At 37.3% G+C, this 25,092-nt stretch overlaps 1 protein-coding gene across 1 annotated transcript in view; it reads left to right on the top strand.

The window, feature by feature from the left end:
* Window positions 1-16,548: 16,548 nt before the first annotated feature.
* LOC139315910 (cadherin-19-like) overlaps window positions 16,549-25,092 on the top strand; it is a 68,981-nt gene continuing 60,437 nt past the window's right edge. Inside the window, exon 1 of the mRNA XM_070942412.1 lies at window positions 16,549-16,601. The gene's annotated coding sequence lies outside the window, so the exon portion shown is untranslated. The remainder of the gene's footprint in view (window positions 16,602-25,092) is intronic.

The following is a 25,092-nucleotide window of genomic DNA, read 5'->3' as shown; positions in this document are numbered from 1 at the left end:
CCAGTGGTGAAATCCAATTTTTTTACTACTGGTTCTGTGGGCGTGGCTTGGTGGGCATGGTGTGGCTTGGTGAGCATGGCTTGGTGGGCGTGGCAGGGGAAGTATATTACAAAATCTCCATTTTCATCCCACTCCTGGGGGAAGGATATTCTAAAATCTCCATTCCCACCCCACTCTGGGGCCAGCCAGAGGTGGTATTTGCCGGTTCTCCAAACTACCCAAAATTTCCACTACCGGTTCTCTGAATTTCCACTACCAGTTTCCAGAACCTGTCAGAACCTGCTGGATTTCACCCCTGCTTATGACTGATCCTCAACAGTTAGGCCATTGCAGTGCCACCATGGGCATGTAAAGAAAATTAGGGCTCAGTCAACCTACCCTTAAGACTACCCACTTACCTGTGCCTTCAGCTGTCTCTGGCACCCAGCCCAGCCTCTTATGGCCATATCTACTGCACTATGCATGACTGTTGTACCGGCTGAGGCCTTCTTTTGTGCCATCTCTGTTTCCATCACTCAGGGCTTCTCTTTTGCACCAGTAAGGCCCTCCATTTGTGCATTGTTGGAAGAAAAATTCAGGTCCAGTTCCAATCCGAGAATAAAATGGAGGCTGATTGGAAAGAAAATTGGTTTCTTGGTGAACAGAACCAACACACACACAGCGTGTAGTTCTGGGACAGCTGACAAAATGGAGTTGAGAATAGGGTAGGTTTTTATACCTTTTTTTTATTTGTATGGGGTCATGTAGGGGTCATGGCTGGCTCTAGGGCAAAAGGGGAAATGTAAATTCTAGCTGTTTGTCTGAACTAATCTTGTTTTACCTAATTGCTTATCTGGAGTTTCTGTCTGACCCAGTCTTTCTGAATAGATTAACAAATCTGCATTTCTAAAAGCTGGCCTCCTTAGTTTCTGCTTGGGGCAGAGAGACTGGTGCTGGTTTCTGCCATCCTTAAGATTTTTTCCCATCCTGCCTTTTTAAGATTCCCCAAAATATTTCATTCTCTAGAAGGGTGGGTGGGTGCTGACTTTCACCCTCAGGCAGGGCCTTTCTTTATACCCTGCTGGTATGCAAAAGGTGGCCTCCGCTAGCACCAGTCTGAAAGAATAATCAGTCTAGAAGGGCCCTTATTTCACGTTGGTGCACCTGGGGCTTTCTTTCATGTGTTGGGATTTTTTCATGAAAAAATGAGCAGGACATTCATGGGCAGGACATGATTGGAAACCCTGACTGGCATGTGAATGGAAGAATTGGCTAGTGTGTGAAAAGAGGCCTTGGGAGCAGCATCAAATCAAATGGCATGAAAGAAGGCACTAGTGGGTATATTGGTCAGCAGCGTGGTCAGCAGAGTGGAGGTAGGCAGGACTGGTAGTCAGGAATAGTTGGTGGCAGTGGGTAGACACAATGGTGGGATGCTGCCAGTTTAACAATGGTTCGGTGAGTGCGCGCTTCACAGTTTTACAAATACTAATCTTCTGTGTTACCACTTGGGAGTAACACAGCTGAGACATGGCAATCCACTTTGCAGCACCAATCAACTGAGAAGATAAAGGTAAATAAAGTGCAGGGGCGGGCTGTCCTGATCGTTGGAGTGAACCAATTCGCTCCCAGCTGATTGTTGGAGCTACTGTTTCACCCAGACCTGTCCGAACCAGTAGAATCCACCACTGGGTAGGCAGGTGGCCAAAAGGGCAAAGACAGAGGGGAGAGATAACTGGTGAAGAGACTTCAAGAGAAGGCAGAGGAGACAGTCTGGTATCTTATCAAATGCATGTTTGAGAATCTTATTTGTGTGGATGTGAGGGCAGATGTGCTGTCAAGTTAATATTGACTCCTGACAACCACCTGGATTACTCCTTGCAGTTTTCTTGGCAAGATTTCAAAATGGCTTGTCATTGAGTACTGTATGGTATTTTTAAAAAAGCAATGAAATCCCACTCTCAAGGAGAGGAAGAGAAAGAAATTTATCAACTTTACTTCACAACAATTAACCTGACAGAAAAATACAGCAGGAAGAGGTAAAAAAAGCTTACTCATTAAAAATAACCCATTAAATCTTCATGAAGATGTGTTGGAGGAAGAGTCATATATCTTGGGATTTGACATAAAAAATAATCAAATGTGATGCACAAATTTGCTCAGATGGTAATTTTTTCCCTGGATGTAGTACTTTAGAATAGTCAATAAATGGCACTGAGATATTAATCTTCTAACTCAAATATGTAAAAGATGGGGGAAGTTGGCAAGGTTTCTCATTCAGAACCAATGAATCCACACTTTACATTTCATTTAGATGCTGAATATTCTTTTTCAAAAAAATAAAATAAAAAAACCCAGATATTTTATGCTTAATATATGCTTATTTTATGTTTACACCTTTAAGGGAATTCTTAATTGTAAATAAATCTTTTCTTTTGCTGTTTTCCTCCCAATCATCATGATCTACAGTAAAATCTATGCAGATGCAATGATGTATCGTTACCATCTGACACATCATGTAGATCTTCAACACATTCTGAATATATCTGCATTTAGGCAGAAAGAAATTGGAGTCTGATGAAGTTATTAGGGGTCAGTGTTTGGTTGCGGAGCAAACTAAAAGTGTAATGATGCAAGAATTGGCATGCTGAATCAGATCAAAGGACTCCTGACACTCTTTCCTCTAGCAGCAATCAGCTAGATACCCAGGCAATGATTGCCATTAATAGCAAGAATGACACAATCATGGATATAATAAATGGCAACAGGAGATGCCCCACATTTGATCAGAGCTTTGCTGTTTCTTGCTAGTGGTTGTCCATCAAAAACTTTTCTCAAATTTATTTTAAAAAGTAGAACTGTGTGTGTGTGTGTGTGTGTGTGTGTGTGTGTAAAAGAAAAAAAAAGAAAACTCTTATTTTCTTTAAAAAAGAAAATAGCAATGGAGAACTTTCTAAACATATATAAAGAAAGTTCCTTTTTCAGCACATTTTTGCTGCTGCTCTGAATATGAGGAAACATTTGAGTGATGAAAAATCAGTTCTAACTTCATATGAAAGCCTTTGGAAGAAATACTTTAATCTAACATGGACAATAATATCTGGCTTATAAAATTGTTCTTTAATCTTGTGCTTTATTTATATGCTTGTTTTTATATTTTATAATTTTTGAGATGATGTCATTACTCATTTGTACATTTGAAGCTATCATAAGGCTGGAGATTTTTATGATGTTCCTTACTTTAGGTAATGACATTAGTTACAATTCTTGTTGAGCCTTCCTTCCTTCCTTCCTTCCTTCCTTCCTTCCTTCCTTCCTTCCTTCCTTCCTTCCTTCCTTCCTTCCGCAATTATTCCAAACCTTCTTCCACTGGGAAAAATAGTATTTTCCTCCCAGTGGAAAAGGAATCATACTCTTCAAATTCTCTGTTGATCATTCCTTAGAAAATATATTACTTGTGGCCAGCCTCAGTTCCAGTTTATGTCATAAATGTTGTTGTTAAAGGGAAAAGGAGGAGGAGGGAGTGTTCCTAAATTTCTGTACCAAAGGTGTAAGAAATCCTATAAATATTGTGTTTATAATCATTAAGGTATATATTCTTGTTTGAGGCTGTCAATAAATACCCAATAAAAATTTCATTTTGAACCTACATAGGGCAGGAACCAAAACAATTGTTTATTCTGAGAATAACCCAGAGAGAAATTCATGCACGGAATTAAAACAAAAACAAAACATTTCACCATCATAGGAAATATGCAATTGGCAATGATATAAACTGACAAGGTAAATTTCACTATGGAAAAGTTAACGATTATAGCTTGTTACACTAATGTTTGAAAGCAAAGATAATAATTGAGAGAATGTAGCACTTTTAAACGATAGGAAGTTACAGCAACTGATGGGCACAGAGCTTAAGATCATTAAAACAAAATCTTATTAAAGAAGTAATTATGGAATACAGTATCTTGTGAACTGTTCCTACTCATGGGAAGAAAGGGAGAACAATATTTGTCAGATTGTCATTATTTAGCTTTGAAAGGAGCCAAGATTCTTATTTATCATCATTGCTTTCACCTTTCTACAATTCGGCTGTACTTTTGGCAATTGTTGGATTCTGGCAAGTGCCTTTCAGGAGCATTACATTGATCCAACTTTGCATCAGGAAGTGGCAGAAGCTTATTCTCTGAGCAGTATTGATTCTGCTGAATGTCTACCTGCTATTTTGGGGAGAGAAAAGGTGCAGAGGGGCTCGGAGTTATATCATAAATATAGGCCCCACTAGTTCAGTGCCATTAGTTTGAATCAGCCAGGCAAATTTCTGGCATTTGAACCAGCTTATGAACATGATGAATCAGATCAGCAGTGTGATATGTCTGGTTCCACATTACTGCAGCATCCAAAATGGCACCTGGATCATTGCCAATTAAGAAGGACCAAGAAACAAGTAGGAAGTCAGATTTGTGTGCATTTTGGGGATATTATTACAAAAATGTTAAGATGGTAGTTACAAAGTCTCAAAGTCCCATTCATTGTTTCTTTTTTAAACATGGGTACATTTGTGCCTGTACTTTTCCTACTCTTGCTAATAAGCAAATATGGAGAGTCTTCTAAAGATAGTTTTGTACCTATGCAAAATAAGATATCTGACAATGGCTCTGTTTATGTAACTCCACATTCTTCTACAATCTGTTTTAGGTAGGGGTGAAATGCTCCCGGTTCGGACTGGATTGCCTGATCCAGTAGCGATGAAGCAAGTGGTTCAGAGAACTGGTAGCAAAAATCCCTGCCACCCCCCCCCATGCCCAGCTGAGCCATGCGATCATCAGAGGTTTTTTTTTTTTTTTTACTTTTAAAAGCATGTTTTCTTCGGCCGAAAAAAAATGCTTTTAAAAGTAAAGGAAAAAAGCCTCTGATGATCACGCGGCTCAGCTGGAATCATCAGAGCCTTTTAAAAGCATTTTTTTACAACCTCTTCGCCGAAGATGTTGTAGAAAAAAATGCTTTTAAAAGTTAAGAAAAAAAAGTTGGCCATGCCTACCCAGTCACATTACCCCCCACCAAGCCATGCCCACAGAACAAATTTTAGTAACAAATTTTACATTTTAGGTCAAAATCACCTCTTAAATGAATTCCAAATGATTAGTAAAATATAGCCTGTGTTTAAAACTCTCTTTCTCTCTCTCCTTTTCCTGTTGCTATGAATGTGGTGGCTGAGTTTTCTCTTGCTTAAATTAGGCCGCATTGTACCTATTATTTATAAATATATTTTATTTCCTATAATGAAGTTTGTGAAATAGCTCATTAGCAGCACAGACATTTTAAAGTGTTCACAGCTAATCAGTCTTAATTATCTGCATATCATAATAATGTGTGGGTATTTTAAAAGGATTCTTTCATTCTACAAAAAAATAATGCCACTGTATACTGGATCACAAAATTAGATTCACCTGAATAATTGCACAGGGAGAAAAAATCGGCTTTATTGTTCACTTCAATCATATTGATAAAATAATTCCAATAATTTATTCTGCCATTCTCATAATCTTTCATTCTGAACTCCACGTCCTCTCGGTATTTCATATTTTCCACTTAACTCTCATTAAAGGTGATAATATTACAGGGAAGGCTGTTACTCCTCCATGCATTTTTTAAACTAATGAAATTATAATGAAACCAAAGTACTTCCTCTCTTATTTAATTCAGGTTGCAATATTTATCTTTTCTTTCATTGTGCAGAGTGATAAAATCATATTCATTTCTTCTCATATAGGCTTTAAAATTGAACTAGAATCCACCTTTTTGTTTTCCTTCATTCTTATTTATTGTTCAACACTTTGGTGCCATTTTGTGTAACTCTTCATTGTTAAATTTAACACTTTAATTATGGTACATAGCTTTAACTTAATTGAAATTCTGATCCACAGTTTCATGGAATTATGCTCCACTGGTTTCACTGGCAGTAAAAATGCTACACTCAATTTGCCAGCAAATTTGGAAAACTCAACAGTGGCCACCGGATTGGAAAAGGTCAGTTTACATTCCAATTCCAAAGAAGGGCAATGCCAAAGAATGTTCAAACTACTGCACCATTGCACTCATTTCACATGCTAGCAAAGTTATGCTCAAAATCCTACAAGCTAGGCTCCAGCAGTTTGTGGACTGAGAATTACCAGAAGTACAGGCAGGATTTTGAAGAGGCAGAGGAACTAGAGATCAAATTGCCAACATATGCTAGATCATGGAAAAAGCTAGGGAGTTCCAGAAAAACATCTATTTCTGCTTCACTGAATATGCTAAAGCCTTTGATTGTGTGGATCACAAAAAATTGTGGCAAGTTCTTAAAGAGATGGGAGTACCAGACCAACTTATTTGTCTCTTGAGAAACCTATATGCGGGTCAAGAAGCAACAGTGAGAACTGGACATGGAATCACTGATTGGTTCAAAATTGGGAAAGGAGTTCAGCAAGGCTGTATACCATTGCCTGCCTATTTAACTTATATGCAGAGCACATCATGAGAAAGGCAGGGCTAAATGAATCACAAGTTGGAATTAAGATTTCCGGGAGAAATATCAACAACCTCAGATATGCAGATGATACCACTCTAATGGCAGAAAGTGAAGAGGAACTAAAGAGCCTCTTGATGTGGGTGAAGGAGGAGAGTGCAAAAGTTGGCTTAAAACGCAACATTAAGAAAACTCATGGCATCTGGCCCTCTCAATTCCTGGCAAATAAATGGGGAAGAAATGGAAGTAGTGACAGATTTTATTTTCCTGGGCTCCAAGAGCACCGCAGATGGGGACTACAGCCAAGAAATTAAAAGACATTTGCTCTTGGGGAGGAAAGCAATGGCAAATCTAGACCACATACTAAAAAACAGAGATATCACCCTGCCAACAAAAGTACATATAGTCAAGGCTATGGTTTTCCCTGTTGCAATGTATGGTTGTGAAAGTTGGACCATAGGGAAGGCTGAGAGCCAAAGAATTGAGGCCTTTGAACTATGGTGCTGGAGAAGACTCCTGCGAGTCCCTTGAGCTGCAAGGCGATCAAACTGGTCAGTCCTAGAGGAGATCACTGCTCCTTAGAAAGCCAGATCCTGAAGATGAAACTCAAATACTTTGACCACTTAATGAGGAGGAAGAACTTATGGAGAAGAGCCTAGTGATGGGAAAGATTGAGGGCAAAAGAAGAAGGGGATGACAGAGAACGAGGTGGCTGGATGGAGTCACTGAAGCAGTAGGCGTGAGATTAAATGGACTCTGGGGATGGTAGAGGACAGGAAGGCTTGGAGGAAAATTGTTCATGGGGCCGCAATGGATCAGACATGACTTCACGACTAACAACAACAATACAATAAATAAATTTAAGAATATCAACATTTTTAAATACATACTAAGTGAATTTACTGTCTAAGTAAATTCTAAGTTTTTCTAATATTTTCTTCCTGTCTGCTAATATCAATGAACTAATATATCATTATTCATTATGCCTTTCTTTCATAATATCAGCCTTCATAAAGGAAGAAATGCCTTTGTCGCAGAGGAAATAGACTGTGTTTATTTATTAGTTAGTGAATTATTTATTTATTTAGTTATTTAGTTATTTATTAGTGAATTAAATCTTCTTTTATAAGTTTTGAGAGAGAAGATAGAATTGAATAACATGGAACTCTCTATATATTACTGCTCTTGTGTCTGTCTGTAACTTCAGTTGGTGAAATGATCCATCATCAGGCAATAATTTTTGAACCAAGATAATTTACATAATGCCGGGATCCATTACCATTATGGAAATGAAATCTGGGAAAGATGTGACCACTTCAGATACTGCTGCTGGGTCAGCATTGCCGTGCTGCTACAATCATGTGATCTTAATTTCTAATGTTTCATGCCAGCTTCCCGCAAGCAAAGTGACACCTCTCATGCACCCTTTCTGACCACTGTGTGCCCACTCCAACCTCATCACCTCTCTCATAAACCCCCATGGACTCTTACTGACCCATGCTGCACCCACACACACCCTCCCTGACCTACATGACACCTCTCATGAAACCCTATGCACACCTCCCAACCTGTGAAACATGCCCTCCCTCCCCGATCCATACCATACCATACCATACCATACTTCTCATGCAATTCCATGCACTACCATGCACCCTTCCCAACACATGCTGTACCCCCCCCAATTAGGGAAGGTATACAGGGCTGCATGGATGGGTGCAAAAGATATCAGGTTGCTTGGGAAGGGGTGCAGAGGGGTGGGAGGGAATAAATAAGATGTGTTATGCAGGTTGGGACGGTGCACAAAGATGCACAAAATATGCCTTGTGACTCACGGATATTGCATGGGGGTATGACACAGATTGGGGAGGGTGTCTGGGGATGTGAGGGATCTCAAACATGTTACAAAAGCATAGCAAGTGTTGGTGAGGATGCATAGGAGTGTGAGTGTTAAATAAGGGAATATCTCTGAAACAATGACCAACAGATCACAGTTGTCTAATTATTTCCTATCATTATAAAAGTTGACTTCTTTTAACACAGCCTAAAAACGCCCTTGATTTTCTTGTTAAGAAGATACTTAGGGAAGATTCATCCCCTGGCTGGTGTCTCTTTTCACTTTTACCATCTGGCAGAAGATACCGAAGTATAGCTAGCCAGACAAACAGGTTTAAAAACAGCTTCTACCTGTGGGCTGTCAGATTCCTAAACACAATCACAATCACTCCACATACATATTGAAATGTATGACTAGTTTTTTTTTCTTCCCAAATACTTGTATAAGGATTATTCTCTATACTATTCATGTTGTCTCGTATTTTTTTGTTATGGATTGAACCAGTGGAGGCTAAACCAATTTTATTGTATACATTATGTACAATGACAATAAAGGCTATTGAACTATTGTGTCCACATTGTACTGTCAACTTATATTTGGTTTGTAATCTACTAGGATTCCAAGATACTTTTTTCAAGACAGGTATTTTCCATTCTATAATGTATTCTTATTCCCTATGGGAAAGAGAGAGGGGGAGAAAAGGGAGGGAGGGAGGGAGGGAGGGAGGGAGGGAGGGAGAGAGAGAGAGAGAGAGAGAGAGAGAGAGAGAGAGAGAGAGAGAGAGAGGGAGAGAGAGAGAGAGAATGGGTATAAAGATAAAGATTCAGGGTATCCCAATAATTGCTTTGGAGAAGGAATAAATGGGAGACCAAGGCCGACTGGAATGTCTTAGCCTCAGACAAGACAGAATTGAGCATACCAAACTGAAACATTTTGTTTCTTTTTTGTTGAAAATTTCTTCCCAAATAAAACAAGTTGGCATATGTGCTTTGTAGACAGAACTGCTTCAAGGAATCTGATTCCTGTGAACTGCTTCACAGGAATCTCTGTGCTATGTGTACCTAATTACAATGATCATCTTCCAAACCTTAGGCTGATTAAATTATAATGATAATCTTTCTTACCTTACCATTTTAAAGCTTTCCTTCCCTTTAAAAACAGGTTTGTTTTTTTTTTCCTGAACTTTTTGCTCAATTATCAAGCTGATCTAGAGCTTGCCCAGCTAGGCTCATAAATGAATGCTATTTTCCATCTGGCTAGTAGAGAGCTGTCTCCAGAGAAACTGGACCTTACCATTTATCTTGCCAGCCCTTGAACTAACTGGGATGCTTTGCACCTAGGATTATTCTTGTTTTCTGTATTTGCTCGATAAACTAGTTTGCTAATTTGGCTGCCTGCAAATGTGTAATCCTTTGTAGCTTTTCCATCTGGTTTACTTTTAGAAGTATTGACTGCTGTTGATGGTTCCTTACAACTTTATCCCTCTCACTTCTGATTCCATATATCTTCCATCAACTGTGCATCTCCATACTCCTTTCCTAACTTCTGATATAGCTTTCTGTGTTTCGCACCAGTACCTTTCAGTGTTGTTTTAATCTTTACGGCCATTCCTTCCTGATTCACTCAGTTTGTATTCCTTTATTTCCATTAAAGACCTATTTAGCGACAGAGGAAGTGCATCTATATTATAAGGTGCTTAAGAAACCTTTCCAACCTGGCAGGCATTATTATTATTATTATTATTATTATTATTATTATTATTATTATTATTATTATTATTATTATTATTATTATTCATCTCACACTCAACACCACAAAAACTAAAGAACTTATAATTGACTTCAAGAGGAAGAGAGATGTACATCTACCATTGTACATAAATGGTGAGGAGGTCGAGAGGGTGGGTAGTTTTAAATTTCTGGGCATTTGTATTTTGAAGGACCTCTCATGGACTATGAATGTTAACATGCTTGTGAAGAAGGCACAGAAGAAGCTGTACTTCCTGAGAATGCTCAGGAAGATAAATCTATCTCAGCATCTACTTCTGTCCTACTATCACAGTACCATTGAGAGTGTCCTGACATACAGCATGCTTGCATGGTATGGGAGCAGCTCTGTAGCAGATAAAAAAGCTCTACAGAGAATCATTAAAACTGCCCAGAATATCATCGGGCTCCAGTTACCAGCCCTGGATGACATCTTCAAAACTTTGAGAAAGTTGCATAACATTCTCAGAGACTCTTCCCATCCTGCTTACAATCTTTTTGGACTGTTGTCTTCTGGCAGAAGATACAGAACAATTAAAACTCGGACTACAGCTTTTCTGAATAATTTTTATCCCAGAGCTATAATTACACTCAACAATGAACTAAAGGGCCACCATCAGTGAGCTGTTGCACAGTATTACTTGTGCTGGGTGGGAGTGTGTTTGGGGATAGTTATGTGTGTTGGACCTGGTCTTTGGGTCTTTGGGTGTTAAGTGAATTTCATTGTATGGGTATACTGTGTATACACGTACAATGACAATAAAAGTTGTTGTTGTTGTTGTTGTTATTATTATTATTATTATTATTATTATTATTATTATTATTATTACTTTTTAATCTTTAGTGAGATTCACAGCCTTTGAGGCTGGTTAATAGCTCAGCAGCTCGAGTCCTAACCAAGGACCTAGGGACTGTTAAAGTATTGTCAGAGGATGTAAGCTGTTCTGAGTAAGGTGGGTTTTTGTAGAGTCAAAATGTTCAAGTCCGGCAAATTTAGAATTTCTAAATAGCGGGGTAGCCCTTTGGGTATTGCTCTAAGGGCTCCAATTACAATTGGGGCAACACACGATTTCTTTTTCCACAGTCGCTCATCTTCAATTTGCAAGTCCCGGTACTTTGTGATTTTTTCTTGCTGCTTATCTTCAATCTGTGCATCACCAGGTATTGCAATGTCAATGAACAATACTTTTTTCTTTTCAACTATTGTTATGTCAGGTATGTTGTGGACCAAGTGCCTGTCAGTCTGAATCCTAAAGTCCCACAAGATCTTGAGTTTCTCATTCTCTAAAACTTTCTCAACCTGATGTTCCAAACTTCTGGCACAATTTCCAGTGAATGATCTTAGCAACACGGTCATGGCATTGTAGGTAGTCAGTTTGTGAAATTTTGCTGCACCCACTGATCAGTTGGTCGACTGTCTCATCTTTCTCATTGCAGAGGCGGCATTTGCTGTTGGTGGTAACATGTTGATTATTATTATTATTATTATTATTATTATTATTATTATTATTATTATTATTGCTGTTGCTACATCTATATTAATTGTACTAATATATTTCATATTGTGTATGCTAGCCTAAGTATTTTTAGTTTTTTTCCCTCCTTTCAAAATACCTAGGGCAAATACAGTATAATCATAATCTTATGCATCTAATGACCAAGAGTAATAGTGAAGAAGACTGTTCAGTTAAAGTTTTATCAATGAAACAGAAGCATTTATAATAGTGATGACAGTAAAAGATACAATAATTTCACAATTTTTTTAAAAAAAATGCACATTGAAAGGAAAGAGATAACAAGGAGTTATCCTTAAGTTAAAAGCTCCATCTGGCACAAGTTGAACCATTTTTTTTTTCTCCTGGTAATCTTATCTGCTGAACTGAGAATTACTGCCATTGATTTTCAAAGCTTCACCGGGAAGTCTTTTCATTAGTTATTAAGTACAAATGAGAGGGATGTCTTTGGTTCAGAACTACAGAGCTTGAAAAGAGATGAACAAAGTAAAACTTGTACTGTGCACAGTTACATAGCAAGAACTGGATCTTGGAGCAGGCTCAAGATGCTGGAATGGAGGGATTCTACAAATGAGCACCAAGTTAGTGGCAGAAAAGACAGGTCAATAGTCCAAATAGGCTTGTTAAGATCTTCCAGATTTGAAGCTTCTTACCACAATATTTTTTTCTCCTTATTTTGTATGCATCCTATAGCAAAGGTTTTCAACCTTTTTCATGGCAAACATTTCCTAGGTGAGTCTTTCAGGTTCTGAAACCAGAAGTCATGTGACATCACAGGTTGCTGGCACCAGGAAGGAGAAATGGAGGCTGTTCAAATCAGGTGAAGTCACGGAAGTGAGGTTCTGCTTGATGTAGCATGCCTTCAAACCATTTGTGACACATCACAAGAGATTGGTGGAGGGAGATTTGTGCTGCTCCAAATACACATCTGAACTAAGATTAAGTTAGCAGAGATATAGAGGAGATAACATTATTTTCTGACACATTGTTTTCTAGGAAAGCAATAAAAACTAGGAAATTTAAGGGTGAAAAAAGTTTTCACCTTAGGTGAGACATGAATGAATCACAGTATTTATATTTAATTCATTATAAGTGATATAAGGTAATTTCACAAAACGTTTACACTTTGTCTTTTAAAACACTCAGTTTGTAAGTAATTATGTTATGCTGTGATACAGGTAATAGTTCCTCTCTCTAAAGGTATTGGAAAACTCTTCAACTCATCCCCAAAGAAATGAAGTGTTACAGCTTTACTAACTGATAGACAACACTAATCAAAGTCTATCAAGTATGATACACCTGCTGTTTCCAATTTTCTATATGTGGTAGAACAGACTCTCAAATAAAGTGAAAATTATTATATTTCCAAGAAACACTTTTTATTGTTCTTTGTTGCTTGTCCTACATTAGCAGGTGGAACTACAAGAAAAAGGTAAGTATGTTTTATGAATTCTACTTCTCGGCTGCAATGACTTAATAAGGGGAAGGGATACCTTTGCAAATCAATAAACGACAGGCCCAGCTTCAAGTCAGAAGGAGCCTTTTTAAGGGTTGGTTTACCCGGATTATTCGTTTCAATAATGTTTGAAGGACTGGGAGATGGTCTTTGGGGGAATTTAGGGGATTGGTTTTCTTCTTTGGAGAATGTTTTCATAGTTACATTTTATTTATTTTATTTGTCAAACACGTATAAGATAACAGATATATGTATAAATATGATTATGAATACGGGATAAGGATACGGCTAAATGGGGACAGTAGGACAGGGACTGTACATTGGTGCGCTTATGCACACCCCTTACAGACCCCTTAGGAAAGGGGTGGGGTCAACAGTAGACAGTCTAAGGTTAAAGTTATGGGGGGTTTGGGAAAGTTATACATCTTGTATAACAGCTGCAAGCATTCCTGAAACATGAGCTCCTTCTCTATTATTCACACTGGTAGTCAACTTTCACTTGGATTATTGTAATGCACTCTTCATGGGCTATTTTTGAAGAACATTCAGAAGGTACAGTTGAAATAGGATGTGCTGCCAGGTAGTGATAAGTGCATCCTAGTATACTATGGAGATCCCACTGTTTCAAGATCCATACGGATTGCGATCAGTTTCTGGGTGAAATTAATGGTGTGGGTTGTCATCTATAAAATACAGTTTAAGACCTTGGTTATGAGAGGGATTAACTTTTTTCATGTTTAACTCCCTATCCTATTAAATGGTAGACATCTGATGCAGCCTTAAAAGTAGTATTTTTCAATAGAAATTCTCACATTTTGGAAATTCATTTGAGTTGATAACAAGCCAGCTATATTCCTGAAAATGCTTGTTCTATCCAGTGCAGAAAAGGAAGATATGGTTGTGATCCAACTGAAAGATTGCTGAATTTTGCTGGTTTTTTAATTTAATTTAATTTTATTTATTCCTTTATGTATTTTGTGTCTTTTTCTTCTTATTTATCAATGTTTTATTTTACATGAAGATAGTCATTGTGAGCCTACTGGGATTTGAAGTAGAATACAATAAAATAATAAAAACCCCAAAGAAATCCATCTGCTTGAAATTTTACCATAGTTATTTCTCAGTGTTTAGATCAATCTACTTTTCCTGTGAACTTCACTTCATGCTCGTTAAAAGTAAAACAGTTGTGGATACTTAAAAAAGAAAATCAGATTTTAAAGACGTATATATCAATACCTGTCTCTTCTCTAATTTTGTTTATTCTACATACAATATTTGATCTAGATTCTTTACTTCTAGCTGCAGAATAACTGAGTTTATTTAGGAGCTAAGGATGAAATTAAATTTGGGGGCTGAGATTTTTACAGTGAAATAGTGAATAATATAAAAATAATGAATTGATGCACTGCTGGAGTTAAGTGTTGTGGCTCCGTTACCTGAGCCTGTGTCATCGGCAGGAAAGGACTCCGAGAGTGAAGGAGAGGAGTTGGCAAGGCCTCCCTCTCCAGGACCATCCTCTCTGGCAATGCCTTCGGTGTCCGCCGAAGGGCAAGAGATAGGGCCAGGGCCAAGCACGTCCACGCAGCCACAGATGGATAGTGGTGAGGGTAATGAGTCTTGGCTGGATCCACGCCAGCATCACAGAGATAAGCGTGTGCAACAGAAGAAAAGGCGTGCCCGAGATTAGGCTGAGTCACTGGACCACACCCCACAGGATATAAAAGGGAGCGTGGTGGCCAGTCAAACCTTGTGACGAACAAAGCTGAAAGCTTCCACGCCATTCTGCATTGCCGGACTTTTTGCTATAGACTTTGCTGGATTATCTCTGGACTTGATTGACTCTATAATTATTGAGCTGTTTCTTTTGATGTACCAGGAATGGGGAGAAGTTATCTCTCCTCTTCGTAAATAATAAACTCTTGGCAGGCAGCCACTAGGTTGTTGCCAAGTTCCGTTATCATAAGGAAAAGGATTTTGCCGGCTGGTTTGGTCTTTAACTCTTGAACGTCTGTTGGTGTGTGTGCGTGTGGTTGGGGACAGAATATTATGTAAAAAAAAACCCACAATGTAAAGAAGGACACAGGGAAAAGAAAAAAGAAGAGTAATGAAAATGTTTCTGTTGGGTTTGAATTGGGTTTGAATTACCAACCATCTATTTAAAAGATCAGAGTTGTAGCCACTATGCTATTACAGCATTCATGGAAAAGATAGCTCTAAGAGACAGATTCATGGTTTTTTCCCTTCCTTCCTTCCTTCCTTCCTTCCTTCCTTCCTTCCTTCCTTCCTTCCTTCCTTTTTCTTTCTTTCTTTCTTTCTTTCTTTCTTTCTTTCTTTCTTTCTTTCTTTCTTTCAAATAGTGACCCATTTCAAACAAATGTTCATGAGTGATGAACAATTCATGGTGATGAATAATCATAAAATCAATTAAACCAGTTAAAACAGAATACACATAGAAGCCATGATACATTATAACTTTTAGATATGGACAGTGCCAGGAAATGAGACCCTTTGCGTTCTTAGGACCCAAATCTAGGTACATAAGTAGATCTTTAAGGCCTTCCCAAAACAGAATGTGACAATTTGTCTCAGCCATCTTGCCATGCCATCTTAAGGTCAAGAACTGCAGCCATCTTACCATGGCCATTTTGCCATGGCTAACTTGCCATGAGATAGCTGGCCACAGCCAACTTGCCATGGGACAACTAGCCATGGGACAACTCCATGCAGGATCTTAGTGTGATAAATCTTATCTGCCACTTTTTCTTCTACATTATTTCCATTGACAAAAATGGAAATAATATCAAAGAAACAGTGGGGGATAACATTTATTATGTTGACAGCTAAATGAATTAATTTCATATCTTCTTATGTTCAAATAGATATATTTAGCTTGAGAATATGCTGGTCTTTGGCTATAATAAAAGTTTGATTTGATTTCATTAATGTAAGAAGAGTCATTCCTGTATTTCATTTGATTGATCCAACTTGATAATTTGTTTTCTTCACTAATTTATAAATGATGTCTGTGTCCCATTCATATATAAACAGTCATATGAAAAATGTATTACATTTTTACTACTCATGTACTTGAAATTAAGTCCTTTCCACACACACACACACACACACACACACACACACACACACACACAGAGAGAGAGAGAGAGAGAGAGAGAGAGAGAGAGAGAGAGAGGGAGGGAGGGAGGGAGGGAGGGAGGGAGGTAGAGGGAGAATTCTTGTGTTTTGTTCACAAACACTATCTTGCTGTATTTTAACTATGGATTCAACCTCAACATCAGAGAAGCATTATGATGCTTTACACAAAAGAGCCAGTGTTTTATGAGGAACACCCAAAATAGAAAGCAGTAACCAGTGACATACTGTGAGTTTTCAAATCCAAAAACATAAGTGCCTTTTACTGGCAGGAAATTGTCGCTTCTCAAAGCTCTCAAAAGCCCCAAACTCAAAAGGATTTCTATTTCCCTTTATCAGATATTTATTAACAATTTCCGTATTCATTTTTTTCCTAAAGCTAGAAGGTTTGGTACCACAGGTAAGTTTTATTTATTTATTTTTCCACAGGGGAAAAAATAATGTTCATGCCTTTAATTAAAAAGAAAATTAAAATTCAGCCAGCTTTAAATGAAATTTCAAGAAAGACCAATTCCTTGTTTCTAAAAACATGCTTATTTACAAGTAATATGTAATTATTTAGAATGTGACTTTAAAATCCAAAAAATGTATTTGGGCTTAGAATATAAATGGGTTGTGTTTTCCAATGCCATTTTCAAGGTATAAAATATTGTACTTTACCTTCCTTGTAAGAAACTCAGAAAATAAGTCTGTTTTCCACAAGTACTATGTTATCTATTTATGTATATAACTCCGTGGTTGATGATGGGATGATGAATACATAATCCTGCTAGAAAGAGGTTTAAATGTACAGATGTAATTTGGTTGTGTAAATTCTGAATATCAATTCCACAGCTCTGATTGCAGACCTTTACACCTTAATTGTGAAATTACAATGCTAATTTACTAAAGATAAGGAATTCCACCTTTATTTCTATCATAGATTTTTTTCAAGTATAAGAGAACAAACATTAATTAAGAGTATCAGAATTAAAGTAGCAATAGTTTTGAATGTATTCATAAAATCATATTTTGGCTAGGAGGAGGTTGAACAACAACAATAATTCTCAATATGTATGCAGTATGGCTGAAAATGTATAACAGGTATAAATATAAACTAGACCAGTTGCCTTTGTTTTCACTGCATATACATTTTGAATAAAAATCCAGTTTCGGTTACATTCAAAACACAATTCTGTAAGTTACCTAGCCTGTATTATTATGCAGTAAACTCTTTTGAGTGGAAATATCTTCAAAGTAGATGTCCATAGAATTTTGCTTTACAAACAAACAAACAAACTGTAATATATTCTCAGTGCAACTGCCTCTGAAAGTTGTAAACCGTTCATTGACAACAAAGCTATAATTGGAAAAAAACGGTTACACAGATTCATTGTTTTCATGGCAGGTATGGAAATTTTGATCATTGTGTGCAATAAACAAACAAACAGAAGTATGTTTCACTGTATATGTGACAAACAGAACAAGAAATCTACAGAAGAGTCAATCTGTTTTCTTTAAATATTTTTTTCTCTCCTAATCTAATACACCATACATTTCAAGCACACACTTTAATGATAAAACAGTGTTATAACACATCTGGAACAACCTCATTGTTCTTTTGTTTGCTGTTTTTTTGGTTGAATTGCAAGGGCAAAACTTAACTTCAGTGTTTCATATTTTCCAAAATTCATCCAATGCCCAATCCTAAATAATTTAGCTGGAAAATATTTTACTGTTTTTCATTGAGAAGATGTCTGGAGTCTATAATTTTTGTTTTTATCCAGTTTATATGAGTATAAAACTAAACCAGGGGGGAGAGCAACAGTATGTTTTGTGATTTCCTTCTTACAGGATATTTGTCTGTTGTTGTTTTTGTTGTTGTTGTTTGATTTTTGAGACGGAGGAAATAGATGGGAAATAGAAATTTGTTTCTGAAGTAGTATAAAGTGTTAGAAACAGACCTTGAGCAGTTAGAAATAAATTGTTTTTCCTGTCACACAACACACATACACACACACATACACAAATGCACACAGAGAGATGCTATTATTTATTATCATTTATTATGTCTTATTTATTGTAAGAAAGTATTATATGCATTTAGTTGAAGTATCATGTACAATACTTGATAAATGGCTTTATAAATTCCAAGACCGAGCAAGGAAAGATCTCTCCTGATAATGAGTCTGTTGTGCTCTTTGTTGAAAGATATTTCACGCATGAATGAACAATTTGCTTTTTCCTCATTTGATGACACATATCTAACTTCCCAAATGCTTATTTACCACTTGGTTATTACATATTAAGTGATGATTTACCCAATTACCCATATGAGGAATAAAACGGTCACCAATTTAGACAATAAATATATTCATGAAGGATGAGGTTGTTTGACTGTAAATCTTCCTGGTTTAAATAACATCAGAATCAATGACAGCATCCTATAGCTGCTTGTTGCTTTGATCTTTTGCTTTACTACAAATTTCTAGGATGCATCTGCTTTGATATATCATGAAACAAAACCCTGGATTAGATAGGCATTAATTTGATCCAGGAGGACTCTTTCTTTCAATGTAGATCCCAGAAAATTGAGGGCAGTAATTTGGGTTACAATAGGAAGAAGTGCCAAGGAAATGTGTAGTGTAGGTATGTGTCAACCTTCAAGGTAATTGAGACCATGAAACCAAAACCATGAATGCAAATAGTACTTTTGCTGTAAGGTTACAATAACACAGTGGTGGGATTCAACCAGTTCAGGCTGGTTTGGGAGAACCAGTAGTTAAATTTCTTGGTGGCCCCTCCCCTCCCTGCCCCTTCCAGAAGTCCCCACGTGCCTCAGTTTGGCTCCCAGGTAAGTGCAGGGAGGCCTACTAGGCACAAAATGGGGCAAAATGGGGAGCCCCCTCCCCCGTGCAGCCCGTTTTCACTTTCAGGAGGCTTCAGGAGGCCTACTAGGCCTACAATGGGGCACAGGAGGCGTGTCCCCCCCACAGCCCATTTTTGCTCTCAGGGGAGTACAGGAGGCCAAGTACTGCCTGTCACACCCCCTGACCACCCACCCATCTGGTCATTAGGGCAGAGAACCAGTTGTTAAATTATTTGAATCCCACCACTACAATAACACAATTTTGCAAGTCTGAAAGCTCTTCACTCTTCCTCTGCCTTTGATTTCCAGAAAAGTAGAGAGGTTCTTCTCAAATGCTTTCTCCTCTCCCTTTTCCTTTGGACTCAGATTTCATGTGTCTAGGATGCGGATCTTCTTCCTGTCTCCCAAGGTTATACTCACAGTTTATTACAGTATGATCTTACATCACAATAAACAAGAATCACTTGAACTTTGTGATATTTTTGTGATATTACCCCAAATAAATCCAAAGTTTGCTTACAATAAAGGAAATTCCACTCTAAGTAGCAAGTTTAATTTATTTAATTTATTAATTTTTTATGCCACCCATCTCCTCTACAAGATGACTCTGGGTGGCTTACAAATATTATTGAATTATAATTTATTCATGATTCCTAATAAATATACTAGGATTGCAGTTTTGGCCATCACCAGCAAAACATTGTGGCATTTTTAATTTGGCTAATCTTTAAAGAGTTTTACTTCACAATCTTTGTCTAATCTGACTTAATCTTTACATGGGATGTGTTGTTTATCTGTACTATCACTTTCCTCACTCCAAAGGCATCTATTTTCTTTACAAATAGGAAATGGAGCAATCAGCAGAGTTTATTTCTGCATGACATTTTACGAAATGATCAGGTATGCCAGCTGTTAATGATAATCTGGCATTTGAATGCAAATCTATTGTTACATTAAATGTGATGGGAGGAAGTGGAATAGCTTGCTATACTATTACCTGGATCTAAATTTGACTGGATGTGTCTTTCTTTCTTTCTTTCTTTCTTTCTTTCTTTCTTTCTTTCTTTCTTTCTTTCTTTCTTTCTTTCTTTCTTTCTTTCCTTCCTTCCTTCCTTCCTTCCTTCCTTCCTTCCTTCCTTCCTTCTTTCTTTCTTTCTTTCTTTCTTTCTTTCTTTCTTTCTTTCTTTCTTTCTTTCTTTCTTTCTTTCTTTCTCTATAGCATATCAGTCATTTAAGACTTTGTTCCATATCCCATTTGATCAAAGCAACAGAAAACTCAAAAATATGAAGGGAGGGAATGAAATCTTTTTTCTCCTCTTATTGGACATCATGGAAAGAGATGGTATGTTGGGCCTGCCATTGTGAGGAACTCCTAGAGATGTAAATACTTTGACAGTTGTTTGAAAACAGATGATTATATTTGACAGAAGAAATAGACAGGGACAAACAGAAAGGAGCAGGATTTTTAACTGAAATGGGTCTCAAACTCAAGATAGCTGAATTATTGAATTGTATTTACTTAAAAGTATCCTCATGAAGTTTTGGTTCTTTTGGTGTCTTCTTTGAAGTCCTGTTGCATAAGAATGCATAATTGTCCATGAGTCCCAGTGCTTTATTTTCCTTCTCTTTTTGCTTTCAGTTCTAGATTCCTTTTCCAAATAGGTTATAAATAGATAAATCAAAATTCAAAATACCATGTATCTGCAAGTGGGTATGTCTCTATCTTTGTAATAGCAGAGGGAGTTAAAATATATATGTGGGGGAGGGGGGAATGTGCTTCTGGAAAGGAGGAAAAAACAGGCAAAGTTGTGTATGTCATAATATGCTTGCTTACTTATAACAAAAGTAGAGGCAGAGATCCATCATAGTGCTTTGGCCAGAACCACGAGGACAACATATCCTAGAAAACAGTAAAATGGTTCACTGATTTATCCAGAATATCAGAGTGAAAGACTTTATTTAATTCACAATAATCAAAAGAACACAGATTTTATTTACAAGGATTAGGAAGGCTAACCAGCATGAATTCTACACTCTGCATAATGGTGATGTAGGCGTGAACAGCAGAGAAAAGGCTTCCCTTAAAAATGTTATTAGATAAAACAAAGTTTCTAGACAGCATGTAAAAGGGACATAAATATAAACTCTTCTATAAATTTAGTGAGTAGACATCTAACATTATTCTTTAAGCTGAAGGTGTGTTTTAATTAAAAAAAAATACTGGTCATCACTATCCTGCCTTCCCATAAATATGGAGCAATCACTGAAATAGCACTTTCCCTATGCCTGTCAATTTAACAATTACATTTAATAAATCTCTAATCAGAGCTTGATCATAATGCTTGAGGATCCTGAAATGAATTTAAGTGGTCTTTGATCCCAAATGATGGAAAGCTGTAAATATATTGAGATCAACAGCTTCAAATGAAAGCAGACCGCCACTGTAGCTGATGTGAAATAGCTAGTTTATGATCCAGAAACCTGGTCATAATCTGGCTCCATGCACTCTGCACCCACTACAACTCCACCAATGAAGCTTACCAGTCATTTGAAAAGAGTAAATAAAAGTAGGTCAGTTCTACTACCGTTTCCATGTACTTAGTTCTTTGAGGCTCTTTTATTCGGATCTATTAATGTTCACCGAAGAGGAACTTCCCTCTTCCTTTTAATCTCTTTGCCAATGACAATTCATTATTTTTCTTTGTTTGTTTATTCTGAAGGGGAATAAACTTCCCTTTCTTAGTCAACAGCCTGAACTATACTTTAGAGATCTTTCCCTTTCTTTCTTCCTTCCCTTTCCAGACAATAATGCCTATTTCTATTTATTCTTCATCAAAGAGGTTACTTGCTCTTCTAAATCTGTTTCTACTTTTCACATCCCCACAAGTTATGCCCAAGGAGAGTCACTAGTGAATGGAGAGAAAATGCATCATTTCTATTCATTTTGATTCCTTTCAACTAGCATAATACAGATGACTCTGCATCGTGCCCATTTCAACATAGAAGCATAACATGCTTTTAAAAATGGCAGATTTCATGGGGCACTGATGTGGTTTTCCACAGATTTTCCACTCTGTCATATCCTTACTTGTTTATTTGGTTTCCCAAACTGATATTTGCAAACTGAAGCTGAGTGAAGTGACACGTCTCTTTAGTTTTAAAGTGAATGGAAGCTATCCCATTGTAACCTTGTTTTATTCTTGCTTTTCAGCTCTTTCTCACAATTCCCAAAAGTGAGCATATCTTCTGGTTGGATATTCTTGGGGAAAGAATTGGTTAATTACTAAGCACAAAGCAATAACAAGTGAAAAAGCACACTAGCATTTTCCAACCTGTCAGAAGAAAATAATAATAGCCATAAACAATCTTATAATTGTCCATTTTGACATTTTTCTTGATAATTTGTCAAACATGAACTAGTATGTGAGCCAAACAAAAACAAATCAAAATTTTAACCTTTTTGAAGTCTGAAATGTTTTTAGGATATAATAATTCCATAATCTTATATGTTGTACACATGTATCTAATAGAATCCAATCCTTTTAAAAATCACTACATTGGGGAAGGGAAATTAAAAATAATGTTGGAAACAAAACTATACAATAAACTGTAATCCTTTTGATTATTAAGATAAGTAATTGATTAATGCTTGGCTGGAAATTAATGAACGAGCTGACTAGAGTGATATATGTTAAAGCTGTTTTTAAAAGGAAGATATGTAAAAAAAGATAAAGATATATCCATATTCATGATCACATCAGTGGTGGGTTACCCCCTGTTTGCACCGGATTTATAGAACTGGTAGTAAAACCGGCGGGGGGCTCCTCCCACTGACCCTGATGTCATCAAAGTGCTTCTGTGCATGCGCAGAAGAGCACGTGTGCGGCCCTGTTGCGAACCGGTAGTAAAGATAAGTAGAACCCACCCCTGAATCACATGGATAAAATCAATCTTCCTCTAGCTGTAGTTTAATTGCTGTTTAGACAAAATATCTCAAAACACTAATCCTATATAAACACCCCTATCTGGAAGTAAATCCACTGAATTCAATTGAACTGGCATGTGTACAGCTGATTCATAAACAGGATTTTTATACATTCAGTTTATTGTTAGTTTCTGACTCAGCTTTATTAGAATAATAATAGCTGTTCCCAAAGGACTTTTTTTCTGAAAATAGATTGGGTCTCAGAATAGAGACTGGTCATGAGTGATCTCATCTTAATTCATAATTTGTTCTCTGCATTTTTTATCTAGTGCCATAACACCTGGCAAAAGGTCTTTATTGTCACACAATTGGGTGCATCTGGTATGAGTGATATGATTCTCTACATGTATTATGATGTCACATATCCCAATTGATCCCTCCATCAATTTTGGTTTGTATTATGAAATACTAGATTAGTTGGGAGGAAAGTGCAAAAGTTGGCTTGAAACTCAACATTAAGAAAACTAAGATCATGGCATCCAGCCTTCTCAATTCCTGGCAAATAGATGAGGAAGAAATGGAGGTAGTGACAGATTTTATTTTCCTGGGCTTCCAGATTTTATCGCAGATGGGGACTACAGCCAAGAAATTAAAAGATGCTTACTTCTGGGAGGAAAGTCTAGACAGCATACTAAAAAGCAGAGACATCACCCTGCCAACAAAAGTGTGTGTAGTCAAGGCTATGGTTTTCCCAGTTGCAATGTATGGCTGTGAAAGTTGGACCATATGGAAGGCTGAGAGCCAAAGAATCGAGGCCTTTGAACTATGGTGCTGGCCTGTGAGTCCCTTGGACTGCAAGGCGATCAAACCGGTCAGTTCTAGAGGAGATCAACCCTGACTTCTCTTTAGAAGGCCAGATCCTGAAGATGAAACTCAAATACTTTGGCCACCTAATGAGAAGGAAGGACTCACTGGAGAAGAGCCTAATGCTGGAAACCATTGAGGGTAAAAGAAGAAGAGGACGACAGAGAATGAGATGACTGGATGGAGTCACTGAAGCAGTGGCTGTGAGTTTAAATGGACTCTGGGAGATGGTAGAGGACAGGAAGGCCTAGAGGAACATTGTCCATGGGGTCACGATGGGTCGAATATGACTTCATGACTAACAACAAGATTAGTTGAATCACACTAAAATAACTTAATTTTAAAAAGATTTACACAAATTTACTCCCATTTCTGACAATATGAAAATACATAAAGTATTTTTGAAATAATTAATAAAAGTGGCTTGGCCTGTCAGTAGAAGCTTCAGATGGCTTCTTCTCCAGATGCAAACCATACCCAAATTCACTGAGCTTTCACCAAGTGTCCATTTTTAGTCTTCACCTTCAGGGGTGGGTTCCACTTACCTTTACTACCGGTTCGCAATGGGAGTGTGCAGCATGCGCAGATCACCCATGATGACATCATGGTGGGTGGGCGGAGCCTCCTGCTGGTTTTACTACCAGTTCTATAGAACCGGACCGAACCGGGAGCAACCCATCACTGTTCACCTTACAATATTTTATGAATAACCATAATGAGGTCATGCTACATGAATCTTCCAGTTCCTGCCTACCTACCTCTCCTTGCATTTGTTTCTTGTCAATAAATTGAATTCAGGAAATTAACTGAATTCAGGAAAAGATTAATTTTTTTTTTCTTGAACACAAAGATAGTTTCATTAAATCTGGTCTGATCCCAATTTCTTTCAATCTTTCCATATTTTTTCGCTATAAATAGAGTAAATATAAATGGGTAATTCCTTATTCATTATGTGAAATGACAGAAAAACATTCAGACAGCAACACTGTGCACTTCTGAATAATCTTAGTTGAAAATTTTCATGGTAGGAAACAATTTTAATAGCAAGCATATAATGCATGTATAAGTAAATCTGAATAAGGATGTAAACCATATTCAGTATCCTGATTAAATCATGAATAATGATGAGGTAGTACCAAGATACAATTGAATTTTGGCTTTCTTCCAGCATTTAATAACTGTATTAGTACTTGGGAGAGGTCTGTGTTGCTAAAACTTCCTGAAGTAAAATGCCTTGATTTGGAACTAACACAA

Source organism: Pituophis catenifer, unplaced genomic scaffold (assembly GCF_029215685.1).
Source record: "Pituophis catenifer annectens isolate HBS135680 unplaced genomic scaffold, rPitCat1.0.hap2 SCAF_3, whole genome shotgun sequence".
Taxonomy (NCBI): Eukaryota; Metazoa; Chordata; class Lepidosauria; order Squamata; family Colubridae; genus Pituophis; species Pituophis catenifer.
Note: the sequence above shows the minus strand (reverse complement) of the source record. Positions and strands in the feature narration are given on the sequence as shown.